This window comes from Petaurus breviceps, unplaced genomic scaffold (assembly GCF_028583685.1).
Source record: "Petaurus breviceps papuanus isolate PSGF00001 unplaced genomic scaffold, PetGlider_PUasm1.0 138, whole genome shotgun sequence".
In the NCBI taxonomy this organism is placed as follows: domain Eukaryota; kingdom Metazoa; phylum Chordata; class Mammalia; order Diprotodontia; family Petauridae; genus Petaurus; species Petaurus breviceps.
Genome location: NW_027185694.1, coordinates 15,143,797 through 15,157,739, shown reverse-complemented (window position 1 = coordinate 15,157,739; position 13,943 = coordinate 15,143,797). Strand labels below are relative to the sequence as shown.

Here is a 13,943-nt window from a genome sequence, read left to right as displayed (position 1 = left end):
ATACTTGTACTCCCAACATCACAGGGCTGTTATGAGGAAAGTGCTTTGTAAAATATGAAATATTAATAAATGTAAGTTCCTGTTAAATGGAAATCTATTAAGAACACAAGAGGAATTTTGTTGTCAGATAATTTGTGATGCTATAAAACTCTTGGATCCAAGATTCAAAGGCAAAAATGTTAATGATGAAAGCCCTGCAAATATTTGAATGGATTACAAAGCAAGTTTCATACTTAAGCCTTGTTGGAAAGACACTTTCAGAAACTATAAATTATAAAAAGTCTTCAGGTTTATGGTCTGGGGATGAATTCTGGGATTCTTCTAAACAGAGGAATACAGAGAACAGGTATAATAAGGAACAGATCTTAGTCATCCATGAAACAGGCACTTAAGAAAGGAACTACAGTTATCCCTTCCACATTAAGACTTTCCACATCATGGTTTCAATATATCACAGGTCAGCATAAGAAATTAAATGGGAATTTTGGGGGAATTTGCAGAAGCCACAGACGACAGGCAAGGATGAGCAGACAGCACATACTTAATCCAAATTTTATAATCTATTGTAAACACTGAATAGGAGAAAAAGAAAAAATTCAAACTTCTCTGGAGAACCAAAAAATTTTACTTGGATTTTCCATATGGGGAAGGGGAAATGCACTGTGCCTCTAGTCCCTGCAATGTGGAAGGGATAACTGTAATAGTCATAACATCTGGTAATATCCAAATTCTCCAAAAAGTTCTTAAGTTTGTTGAGCTCTCTTCAAACAGCACCAAGGATTTTAACAAAGTTCCGGAGCAAGTACAATGAATATAGTTAATAACTGCCTTGAAAATCTTTTGGCTTGGGCCCACGGTAGAACTACATCCTTGAAGAACAATGGGCAGAAGGTGCAGAGAGGAACATTTAGGTTCAATGCAGAGGAAAATTTACTAACAATTAATCTCTACCAAAGTGAAACTCCCAAGAGGTCTTGAGAGTTAGTGAGTGCTGCCTCAAAAGACATCACCAAGCCAGAACTGAATGTTGACTTGGGGATATCGTAGAGAGAATTTTTATTCGGGTATGAGTTGAGCCTAGAATTCAGCCGAGTGGAACCTTTGACCTTGAGGGCACATTTGACCCCCTTAGGTCCTCAAAGTGTAGCCTTCAGTCAAAGGTTTGAACTTGAGGACCTAGAGGGCCACAGGTTCCTCACCCCAGGGCTAGTCCCTGAGGTCTCTCTCACTTCTAAGATCCTGTAATTTTGTAATTAATACAAATAGTCCCAGCCCAAGTCTGAGTGACCAAGGGAGGTAGGGATGGGAGGATGTAGAAAGAGGTCATAAGGGTTATCTTCAGTTAAACTCCAGACCCTGTTTTAAGCTAGTCAGATGGATGGCTAGTGTAGGCTCAATTAGCATTGAGGAGGAGAGACATGTGGGAGATTTCAATGACACATATTTGTCTTGTTTTTGATCCTTTTAACTTGGTTTTATGGTTAAACTAGTAGGTAGCAATACAATTAGCTGACTTCCCCAGAGCATCCTGAAATGTCTTGGAATCCCTGAGCTGCTGGTGGAACAAGCTATCTATATGAAAGTTGAAAATGGACTTTTGCCTACCTGTTCCCATCTTTTTATCAGATGAACCCATGTCTAGTATATAGAACTAATGTGTTTAAGTGAGAAATAGCACAAATCAGAAAGCCTGGGTTAGAATCCTGGCCCCATTACCTGTGTGACACTGGACGATTCACTTCACATGTTGGGGCCTCAGTTTCCTTATTTGCATTAACCATCAGATGAAGTTGTTTACCAATAACCTTATCCAATTCACTGAGCAAGCTCTAGACTCTGAAAGTCCCAAGCTCACTGGATGACTGTGCATTCCATGGGGCTGAAGGGACAACACTCTATAGCTCTCAGAAGTGACCTTTGCCCCAATTCTACCTCTCCCTGGGTGAGTGTGCTCATCTCATTAGCCAAAGGGGCATGGTTTCTCTGGATTTGCCCAATCAGAATAAGCTCTGAGTCCTACCTAATGAAAACCTCATTTCCTCTCAATTTGCTTTACATTTTACATTGTCCTAGAGATGAGATCAATCAATCCTAGTGTGGTGGCTCCTTCAATGAGGCAGTTGGGCCTTTTTGAATACTTTACTCTTTTTGCTTAAAAACAATGAAAAGAATAAACACTTCAAACCCAGGAGTTCCAAGAAAGACACAGTTCAGGTCTTTCATTCCCCTCCATGGTTGCTCCTTCTGTGAGTAGGCAAAGCCTTCTGAATTAATGTTTGACTCATGGCATCCAGTTGGGCCAATCATTAGATCAGGGGTGGGAAACCTGTGGCCCTGAGGCTGCATGTGGCCCTCTATGTCCTGGAGTGCAGCCCTTTGACTGAATCCAAACTTCACAGAACAGACCTACATAATAAAAGGATTTGTTCTGTAAAACTTAGACTCAATCAAAGGGCTGCTCCCAAGGACCTAGAAGGCCTCATGTGACCTCTAGGCCTCAGGTTCCCACTCCTGCATTAGATGAAAGGCTTAATAACTCTAGGAAAGGGTTTCACCTTCTTGTGGTACAGAGACATAATATATATACACCAATGTTCCTAAAGGCAGAGGTGCCTCATTTGCACTCCTCTGCCTCCTTCTCACTTTAATGAGCTCATTGTTGGTAGGAATAAGGGAAATGGACCCAAAAGCAGACCTCTGCAAGGAGAGCCTGCCAATACTATTCAACCTTTTCCTTTCTATCTGGAGACCTTCAGGTCAAGTTTTTTTGGGAAGGAAGTGGGAGGCAAATTGGGGATAAGTGACTTGCTCAGGGTCACAGAACTAGTAAGTGTCAAGTGTCTGAGGTCCAATTTTTTACTCAGGTCCTCCTGACTTCAAGGCTTGGGTTCTATATATTGTGTCACCTTGCTGCCCCTTGGTCAAGTTTTTTTGAGGCATTTATCACATTACACTCCCTTCTCACCACCACCACTCCTTAATATTCCCTTCATATCTCCTTGAATTTTCAGCTTTATGGGCAGGGTTAATCCAAGGCTCAGACCTACTGATATCAAATGGGGCATAGATATCTTAACCCATATTTCATGTGAGATATGTGAGGGGTGGGGAACCTGCAACCTCAAGACCACACGTTGGCCTTCTAGGTCCTCAAGTGTGGACCTTTGACTCAATCCAAACTTATTTGTTCTGTGAAGTTTGGATTCAGTGGCCTCCACACTGCAGATTCCCCACCCCTGGTATAAGGCTTATATTACCTACTTCAGAGGGATGTTTTGAGGAAAGTGCTTTGTAAATCTTAAGGAAGGCACATAGTAAATGCTTTATCAATGCTAGCTATTACAATTATTATAGAGGTATGCCTTATTTTATTGTGCTTCATTTTATTGCACTTCATAGAAACTGAATTTTTTGTTTGATTGGTTGATTTTTTTGCTTTTGTTTTTTATAAACTGAAGTTTTGTGGCAACCCTACATCAAGTAAATCTATTGGTGCATTTTTTCCTGCAGCATATTGCTCACGTGCCTCTGTGTCACATTTGGATAATTCTTGTAATATTTCAAACATTTTCATTATTATCATATTTGTGTAATAGTAATGGATTTTAAAGATCCCCCTGTATTGGCTTGGTTTTTGGTTTGATTGTGTTAAAACCCAGAGCTTGTGAATCCCACTTGTGGGATGGACTTGTTGACATGAAAAGAGAAGGTTGAACTGGGAGGAGCTGGTGACGTAAATTTAGAGAGACACAAGCAAAGATAGAGGCAGAAGAACTTTTTGGAAGCAACATCTTGGAGGCAGAGAGAGACAGAGAGGATTGCTGAAGGCCAGTTTGAATTGCCCAGGACTTTTGAGAGCTGCCACCCAGAGCTGCCAAGGACTGAGGAGACATGGCTGTTATGCTGGTACTTTGTCTGTCTGTTTTGATGTTGTTTTGCCAGATTTGTCCACTGGTGAAGGACAGTGCTGTTGTTGCAGAGGTTGTGGAACCTTGCTGTTGGTTCCAAAGCCCTGAAGAAGGATTTTCTTGTTGTATGTTTACAGAAATCCTGGAAGGGGGTTTTGCTAATGTTTTCAGGGGTCCCAAGACTGTTCTGCAGACAGAGAATGAATTAATAAAGACACTGGCAATGTATCTTGTGGCCTTGCTAAGCTTTGTCTCCCCAGCAACAAAGATTGCTGAGAACTTGCCTTGGGTCAAGATGAAGAAAAGACCTCTCTTTGGGTATTAAGTGCTGTGCTTAAGCTTGTTGTAACTCTGGGGTAGATTCAGTTGTGATCCAAGGGTGGGGAACTTTTGACCTTTGTGTGCTCTGTGATTGAACAAATGAATGTACTTTACTTATGTTTGGAAACTAATCTCCATTTGAGAACGCGGGCTTTGTGATGGACTAAATGAAGGTACAGCCTAGGGGTGGAGTGGTATTTAGAAGAGGGTCTTTGGGATTGATTAAATGAATGTAATGTCCAGGAGTGGGGTAGTACTTGGAGATTATTGAATTACACTTGGTAAATGCTGTATTTTGAATTATGCTATATATATGTTGATTCTATCTGTTCTTAATTTGTCACTGAATAAAATGGAGAGCACCTATGCTGGTATTTTGAACCTTGGGAAGTTGCCTTTGCTTGGCATTACAATTTGTTATGGTAATTGGTGGTCAGTAATCTTTGATGTTACTATTATAATTGTTTCAGTGCACCCATATAAGACAACAAGTTTATTGGATAAATGTTGTGTGTTCTGATTCCTCCACTGACCTGCTGTCCCCTGTCTCTCTCCCTCTCCTTGAGCTTCCTGATGTCCTAAGGCACAACAATATTGAAAGTAAGTCATTTAATAAGCCTACAATGGCCTCTAAGTGTTCAATTGAAAGGAAGTCCAAGTATGCAGCAAACTTCATTGTTGTCTTATTTCAGCCACCCCAACCTTCTGCAATCACTACCTATTAGCAGCTATCAACATCAAAGCAATACCCTCCACTAGCAAAAAGATCTTGACTTGCTTAAGGCTCAGATATTGGTTAGCAATTTTTAGCAATAAAGTATTTCTTAATTAAGGTGTGTATGTGTGTATATATGTGTATATGTGTGTATACATATATACATGTACACATATACATATGTTAGATGCAATACCATTACACACTTAATAAATTACAGTATCATATAAACATAACTTTTATATGCACTGGGAAACCAAAAAGTTCATGTGACTAGCTTTATTGCAGTGGTCTGCAACCAATCCCACAATATCTCTGAGGTAGGATTGTATAGAGGAGAGGTATTATAAAGGTAAAATGGCCATCCCTTTTTAGGGTATTGCTAGGCAAAACAAAATCCTGCATAAAGTTTCTATTCTATTTTCTTTTTGAAATCAGGTTATATGTGTATATGTATGTATCCTACCAAACAGATGGGGTGGTTTGTATGGGTCCAGTGAAAAGGTCCCAGCCATGTTGGTTATCTAAGGACCAGCCTGGCTGAATTTGGAGGGACTCTTCAGCAATGTGTCCAAAGGATGATCTTTTTCTTCTTTTTGTTTGGCCATAGAAGTTGTGAGAGATGAGTATTTCTCTCTTATATTTAATAGCTAACTATTGTATTTGGACCAAAGTTTTTCCCCTTTTCTACTTTCTCATCCAGAAAGCAACCAATGTGGTAAATATCTCTTAAAGATTTACTTAGGCCAACATCTAATCAGACAGTAAAAGAAATTCTAAATTTAGGTTATGGGTGTATTCCTGCTCTTTGTGTTTTCTAGTCAGGTCTAGGGAAAATGTTGATTCTACCCATTATCAAGACAAGTGAAATGGAAATTGATGTCTCTTTGACCAAGATTTGAATCTTAGGTCATTCACTACCCCAAGGTAGTCCACCTTTCATTTGATTAGCCAATCCCAGGTAACTAGGCATTCCTCAGGAGCACCTCCTCTTCAAAGGGCACATAAACTATGGGACATTGCCCCCCCCCCTCCTGCCCCACCATTAGGGGCCTTTGGTCTAAAATAGACAGTCAAACGACCATCCTTCTATTAACAACCTGCTGGCCATAAATAAAATGATTAAATTACATGTCTCTCTAACTTCTTAATCATCACAAAGTTTTCAAAAACCATGTACCTGTCTTTAGACATCTTGAGATTTCTATTGGTAGGAAGTACCCATATTAGTGACACTATTTTGTCTCTCCCATTAGAATGCAAGCTCATTGCTAGTAGGGGTATTTTTAATATTTTTCATGTGTATCTCCAGCACTTAGGACAATACCTGGCATGTAGTAGGTACTTTATAAGTACTTTTTGATTGATTGATTGATCATGGATCACTGAACTATTACAAAAGTATTTTATTTAGTAATATGTCAGGGTTGTAGCATGTGGAACGTTATCTTTAGATTGCCAAAGATATCTTTTTATCTATGAAAAAGACACAGGACATTTTGCTTCCCTCTCCCCACCATATATATTGTTGACCTCTATTTAAGAATTGGTAAAGGAGACAAACAAAAAGCAATATACAGTTACAGAATTTATTCCCCAAAGCTAGCAAATACTTGTACAAGGAGCCAAGAACTAAGTCCTGACTGATGAACAAAAGAAAGAGAGAGCTTAAGTACATTTTAGGACCATCTCAGTACAGGGTGGCTGAGTCTCACAAATTTATGATCCCCATAATGGTTTAATTGTTGTATGAGAAAGGAATTTTCTTAATTGAATAAATGGTAAATACAATAAAAGAGAGTTGATAAAGTGTCAATTGAAGCTATGATTCAGAATATCTGTGTTTTTTCCACCGCTAACATTCCATAACATGGTATAATGTTCAGAAAATATTAAGATGAGAAAAAGTCCCATTACCCAAGTTAAAGCCTCAAGTTGAGGGTCTCATCCTTAAGCTCCATAAAGTAGGCCTCTTCTGGTTTGTTGACATAAGAAAAGGTATTCTCTAAGCTCACTCTGAGAAGACAAAGCTGGGTCTGTTTGGAATTTATGATCTCAGGGTGCCTGTTTTAAATCCTACTCCCAGACTTATCTAGTCTGGAGTAGCTGAGACAGAAAAGGAGCTTTTTAAAAATGAGGCAAGGTAGTCTGTTTGATTCGTTCAGACTTTGGGCAAAATATGATATTTAATGATTATATATATATATATGTGTATATGTACACATATGTTTACAAATTATATTTATGTATATGACTCTAAGTTCAGTTATTTCAGTATTTTTGAATTTATTAAAAATATTATAAAATATTTCCATTAAATATCTGTACCACAATATATTGTATATATGATAGCTATATAACATAATATAAATGTGTTATAATATTGAAAATTTTTATAACAATTATTCCTATCTTCTTTATATCACCTTGCAATACTTCATTTTTACTATGTTCCCTCTCCCCTAACCTGAGACCCTTCTCTTAAAACAAAGAATTTTTTAAAAGAAACTAAAAGTTTGGCAAAACCAACTGTGAGAAATATCCCAAGTCTATTAATAAACAGTATTTGTTAGAAAGCCAGAAAGGTTTTCATTACATTTATTTTACATTTATTCTTTCTGAATAAGTTAAGGTAGCTCCCTTAATGGAGTACCCCACTCAGACAAATTCGAGTCCTTTTATGCTGCTTCCATTCGAATTTCTTGCCTTGCTCTCCATTGGCTAGGTGCAACTTCCTGAACTGCCCACATCATACTCCCCTCAGTCAAGCATTCGTACAAGCCTCTAACCTTCCTACCTGATCTGAAGCCTGGCTCTGCTAGATCACAGCTCTGAGTAGAACCAGTCACCTCTGACCCACATTCTGCTGTCACTCAAAGACAGGGGTGCTTTTAATTATGTGGAAACAAAATTCCTCCCATCATTTCCTACACTAACCAAAACATCAAATGGATTTAACACCATGTGCATAATCTCCCACTTCTACATACAAGAAAGGGAGATGACTTTTCTCATGATTTTTTTCCTGGCTGAGCTTGATCATTGTAATTATACCACATTCGATTTGGGGCATTCTCTCCAGCTCACCCTCACTCCCACCGTTTATATTGCTATAGTCATTGTGGATGTTATTTTTCCTGATGCTGCTTACTTTACATGAGTTCTACCAGCTTTTCCATGTTTCTCTGAATTCTTTATATTCCTTCTTTCTTACTATGCAGTAATTCCATTACATTTATGTATTGAAATTTATTTAGCCATTCCCCACATCATCATTCACTTTGTTTCCAGTTCTTTGTTGCCATATAAAGTGCATCTATGAGTATTTTGCTGGATAAGGAACCTTTCTTTCTGAATTTGATCTCCTTGGCATTCTATTGGCCTAGCAGTTAGAGCTTTGTGTCCAAAGAGAGTCACTTCTTCAGTCATAATTACAAATTATTTTCCAGAATTGTTGAACCAATTCACAGAGCCCCAGAAGCAGGGTGTCAGTGTGCCTGTCTTCCCACATCTAAACATTAGCTATTTCCATCTTTTGTCACTTATACATCTCAGCATTGTTTTGATTTGCATTTCTTTTATTAGAAATTTGAATCAATTTTTCATATGGTTTTTAATAGTTTGCAAATCTTTTGAGAACCGTTTTTCTGTATCCTTTATTCACTTACACATTGGGGAATGGGTCTTGGTTCTTTTGTATTTAAGTTAGTTCCCTATATGCTGAGGGTATCAGACTCTTATCAGAGGCATTTGCTGAAAATAATTTTAACCATCAACAATTTCCCATATTGTCTTAATTACATTAATTTTGTTCTTATTTGAGCTTTCTAATTTCATGTAATCAAGATTATCTATTTCATTTTTTCGTGTGTGATCATTTCTATCTCTTATTTGGCAAAAAATTCTCCCTCTCTCCATTGACTGAGTATGGGCATGCCTAAGTAAGAAAAATGAAGCAAGTCAAAGATCCTAGTGATCAATGGTGGGATTGGTGACTAGCTCCTTGACCTTATAGTATGAGCCAGATTAGGAAGAGAGACTCAGTCTCAAAAAAATTTTTTTTCACCTCTAGGAGATGTTTTTAAACATTGCTTTCTATCTTTTAACTATCTAGTTAATTGATAAATACAAATGTTGCTGAAAGGGACTCAGGGCTGGGGAACCTGTAGCCTCAAGGCCACATGTGGCCCTCTAGGTCCTCAAGTGTGGCCCTTTGACCAAATCCTTGTGAAATTTGGATTCAATCAAAGGGTGGAACTTGAGGACCTAGAGGACCACATGTGGCCTTGAGGAGGTTCCCCATCCCTGGTAGACCTAATGGTCATTATTTTCATGGACATGTTTTCATGATTAATGGACTAAAAATATAACACAGATTACCATAACAAGGAAATTTGGGACAATTGAGGAAATTAGTTACCCTTTACCATTGAGTACTTTAACCTCAGAAAGACTATGGGTTGACTCACAGGTCCTCCTGGATTCTCAGGTGGTGGCTGGGATCTTGAATGCTATGATCTAGAATACTTCTTTCATTTGCCCAATAATATTTGTTGATTAGCAACCCAGCCATAATTGAACATTTCACTAATTCGTTTAAAAAGATGAGATCCTTAATATGCTAGAATTCATATTCTAAGCAGTTATGTTTGTTTAGAGTTTTTCTTTCCTTTTCTCTGGCTTCACTATCATTGTCCATATTTCTAAACCTCTGTACAGCTGGTACTGTCAGTGAGTACCTAGTACAACGCCTTTAATGCAATAGGAACTTGATTAACACTGATGATCGAAGGAAATGCAGAGATGATTTCTCTAACTCTGGTAAACCATGCTGAGTTTGTGCTGTGAGCAATTAATTTTTCATGTTCTCACCTGGTTTTAAACACAATTCTGTGAGGCAAGCAGCCAACTAAAGCCTGTTTCAAAATTATTTCCACCTAAGGGAGGGAAATAAATAGTCTTTAAGTAGAACACATTAGGGAGGCCGCCCCCCCCAAAGCAGAAACTTTAACATACAAAATCACCTAGGTAGTATAGTTGCCTGTAATATCTACCCACATGCACACTTGAATTATTTTTTTTATAAGCCTTCTTCCCATAAGAAACAAAGCTAAGAGATATTCACCTGTAAAAATAATGGTAAAGGAGTAACACAGCATTGTCTAAATACTTGTCACTGGTTTAGTCATAACTTTTTCTTAGCAAACAAATAATGTGGTTGACCAAACTTTAGGTGAGGAACTCCTTTTCCTCCAGATCAGAGGGGGATGGGTTTAAGGTTGGCCTTCTAAGTCAACCTTTGTTTTGTTGTCACTGAGATCTGGTTATCAGAATTCTTAGAGTAGTCCCATTCTTGGCCAGTACAGACTTTTGAGTCAGGGATTTTGATCTAGTTAAACAAGTGAAGTGTGTGACTCAGCTCTCTCAATAAAGAGTAGGAGGTTGTTGTCTTTTTTAAAATTGGGAGTATAAGCACGTGAGCAAATTGTAATATGAATTACATGAGTCATATCCACGGGTTGACAGTGCGGGGAAAGAACTGACTTATAAACACCTTAGTATAGAAACACCTTCCCAGAGGATTTTTACACTTTTTTTGGTGGTGTACCAAGTGGGATCTCATCATACTAAGCAAATATGTCTTAGGCATAAGGGTAACAACACTTGAAGATGATGTACCTGTAGTAAAATGCACACTATGGTGTGGTAGATGAGCACAGAACCTGGAGTCCTGTGTCGAGTCCTATGTGAGTTTTGTTTTCTGATGTGTGAACACAGGAGGATTAAATACCAGGTATTAATGGTGGTTCTGACATTTTTCTAGTGTGCCCCTGAGCAAGTCACTTAATCCTCTGAGTTTCAATTCCCTCAAATATGAAATAGAAATTTTACTACCTGGCCAAAGAGCTAGTCTAAGAAAAGTACTTTGTAAAGTTAAAAGTATCTTTAAATTATCATTATTAATGAACTTCTCTCGACTCAAACTTTAGCATAGCAACCTGGGAAATGATACCTGTGGGATAGTCCAAAGCTTGCCTAATTGTAAAGACTGACCAGAAAACATGAAGGAGAAACTTTTACTAATAAGAAACAAGTAACACTGTCTGCTATTAGCAATAGCAAGAGACCAATGCTCCTAATTTGAAGTCCCCAAAGTCACTCCAAGATTCCCCCTTCCCGTATTGATAAATCTTGTGGTCCTCCCCTCCATCTGCCTGCATCACTTGTCTGTCTATTGGAGGAAGCCATGCCCTAGACACTCTGGGAGTTTCCTGGGAGCTGTTTCCTGATCTAGAAAGCTTAGTGTGACACCCTTGATATCATGGTGACAAATCAGGGATAGAACATTGTGTTAGGAGTGAGGTCACCCACACTTAGAACACTAAAGATGACAGGTGTATCCCAGGTGATCACAGTTCACCTGGGAGCAAACTCTTTTATATTACTAGGCCTCAAGTTCCTTCTCCATAAAATCCAGAGGTTGGACTAACAGATGATTTCTAAGGTCTCTTCCAGTTCTAACTTTCTACGCATCTATGAGGGTCCTATTCTTACCTCAAACAATAGCATATCCTTCTCCTGTGGAACTCTATCTAGTAATCTTTGATGTGTTTTGGCAGGAGTCACTTTTACTGATCTTATACTAGGATTGAAGCATGTATGCCTCAATTTAGTCCTCTTGTTCTTTCAAGCTCTCTGTAAAAGTATGGATGTTCCCAAAGGGTTGTACTTACCTCTCTAGGGGTAGAAGGTATGATTAGGTCACACTTTGCAGGTCAACAGGGTCCTCAGTACCCTGTAGGAGAGAGTATCTTTCTGGATTATGTGTGTAAGAGCTACCAAGTAGAAGGTAATACTTCACTGTGCCATATACATGCTGTCAGAAGAGGTAATGATGGTGTGAGACAGTTTGGTACAGGGGATAGAGCACAGGATTTAGAATCAGGAAGATCTGGGTTTGAATTCTGCCTCTGAAATTTACTAGTTTGTGTGACCCTGGGCAAGTCACTTAACCTCTCTGGAACTCAGGTTCCTCATCTGTAAATGAAGGGGTTGGACTCTGATCTATTTGTTTATAATATCTATGATATTATGATCCTATGGAGTGTGAGACTGGCTAATCCTGGCCTTCCATCTCACTTGTGACATCTCCACCCATGTTATATATCTATTTATCCATCACATATACATATATTATTAATTAAATTAAATATAAATTTAAAATATTTTATATAAATTTCTTTATTTTTAAAAGTTTCATTGATGTGTTTTGCTTTTACATTACATTTACAGATTAATTCCACTCCATGAGAGCTCTTTTATAACAAAGTAAGACAATTAAGCAAAGTTAACAATATAATGACCTCAATTGAAAGTACATGCAACATTCCACATACAGAGCATTCCCTACTTCTCTATTTTTCAATTTAACAAAGATGAACAGAAATCTATTCTCTCTCTCCCATCCTGCCCCAATGAAAAAAGAGAGAAAAGAAAAAAACAAATTCTTTGTTCCTTCACTGGCTATATATAAAAAACAATTGTACTATAAGAAATGAAGAAATAGATGATTTCAAAGAAACATGGAAAGACTTACATGAAGTGATTTGAGGTGAAGTACACCTACTGTGAAATACAATGAAAACCCATCCACTGTTTTAACTGGTAACTCCCCTCCAGAACTGAAATTTTCCCAAATTTGTTTTGCAAAGTATGTAAATGAACTCTCCAAATCCTGAAAGGTTTATAGTAAGATAGTGTGCTGTATAACAGAAGTTAAAAGACATGGGCTCTGTCCTCAAGTAATTTCTAGTCTAAAACCAATTAAATGAAAGATTATAGAATTTTAGAGTTAAAAGGGGGGGAGAGGGGGGCCATTTAACTCCCAGTTTCTTTCCCTCTCTCCACCCCATATTTTACTAATACAGGAAGTGAGACTTGGATAGTTGAAGGGTCACATCAATACAAATAATGATGTATGAACATACCTCAAGTACATCTCATGGAGAGAGATCTTTAGCTACACCCCTGAATAAATAACTCATTACTCCCCAACACAAGCTCTGTTAGTCCTGACAAACTGGTTTTACTCACTGTCTGGGGAAAACGCCATTCACCTTCCCAGCCCTGACAGTCATTCACCCTTTTTTTTTGGAGTGTACCTTTTCTCTGCAGTGTACCCTTCAATCAGAGAATCCTAGAATTTCAGAGTTGGATTGGACCTCAAAAGTCATCTCGTCCAATGTAGTATCTGGATTCGAATCCCCTTTGTGTGCCAGGCAAGTGGTCATATGCAGCCTTTGTGGTATTCTCCAGACTAAACTCGCCCAGATTTTTAACCATTCCTCAGGTAACATGGTTTATAATTGTCTTCTCATCCATTCGTCTTTATTTGTTCCCCTTTCTTGCAATCAATTTCTTTCCTAGTACATGGCACACAGAACCAAACACAATCCTTTCACCCTACCCAAAGGTTGTATTTGTTTTTCTCCTCTCTGAAGCCTTCCGTGGCCATAGGGATAATACTTACTATTTATACTATTCATTTGATACCTAATCATATATATATTGCATTGCATTGTTGCTTAAATAAATAGCATTATCTAGCTTTTTTTTTTTACATTCTTATGTTTTGTCTCCCTAACTAGACTATTGTAATGTAATGCCAAAAGAAGGCAACTTCCCAGGTTCAAAATACCAGCATAGGTGCTCTCTATTTTATTCAGTGACAAACCAAGAACAGAGAAGATCAAAACATGACATCATTCAAAGTACAGCATTTACTAAGCGTGATTAAATAATCTCCAAGTACTACCCCACCCCAGGACCTTCCAATCATTCAATCAATTACAAAGTCTCTGTTCTAAATACTTCTCCACCCCTAGGCTATACCTTAATTAAGTCCACCACAAAGCCCCTCTTCTCAAATGGAGATTAGTTTCCAAACATAAGGTCAAAAGTTCCCCACCCCTGGATCACAATTGAATCTACCCCAGAGT

General features: G+C 38.2%; 1 long non-coding RNA gene across 1 annotated transcript in view; it reads left to right on the top strand.

Annotated features, from left to right (window-relative positions):
• Window positions 1–12,207: 12,207 nt before the first annotated feature.
• LOC138143542 (uncharacterized) overlaps window positions 12,208–13,943 on the top strand; it is a 16,439-nt gene continuing 14,703 nt past the window's right edge. The window contains exon 1 of the long non-coding RNA XR_011163724.1: window positions 12,208–13,294. This is a non-coding gene — a long non-coding RNA (uncharacterized lncRNA). The remainder of the gene's footprint in view (window positions 13,295–13,943) is intronic.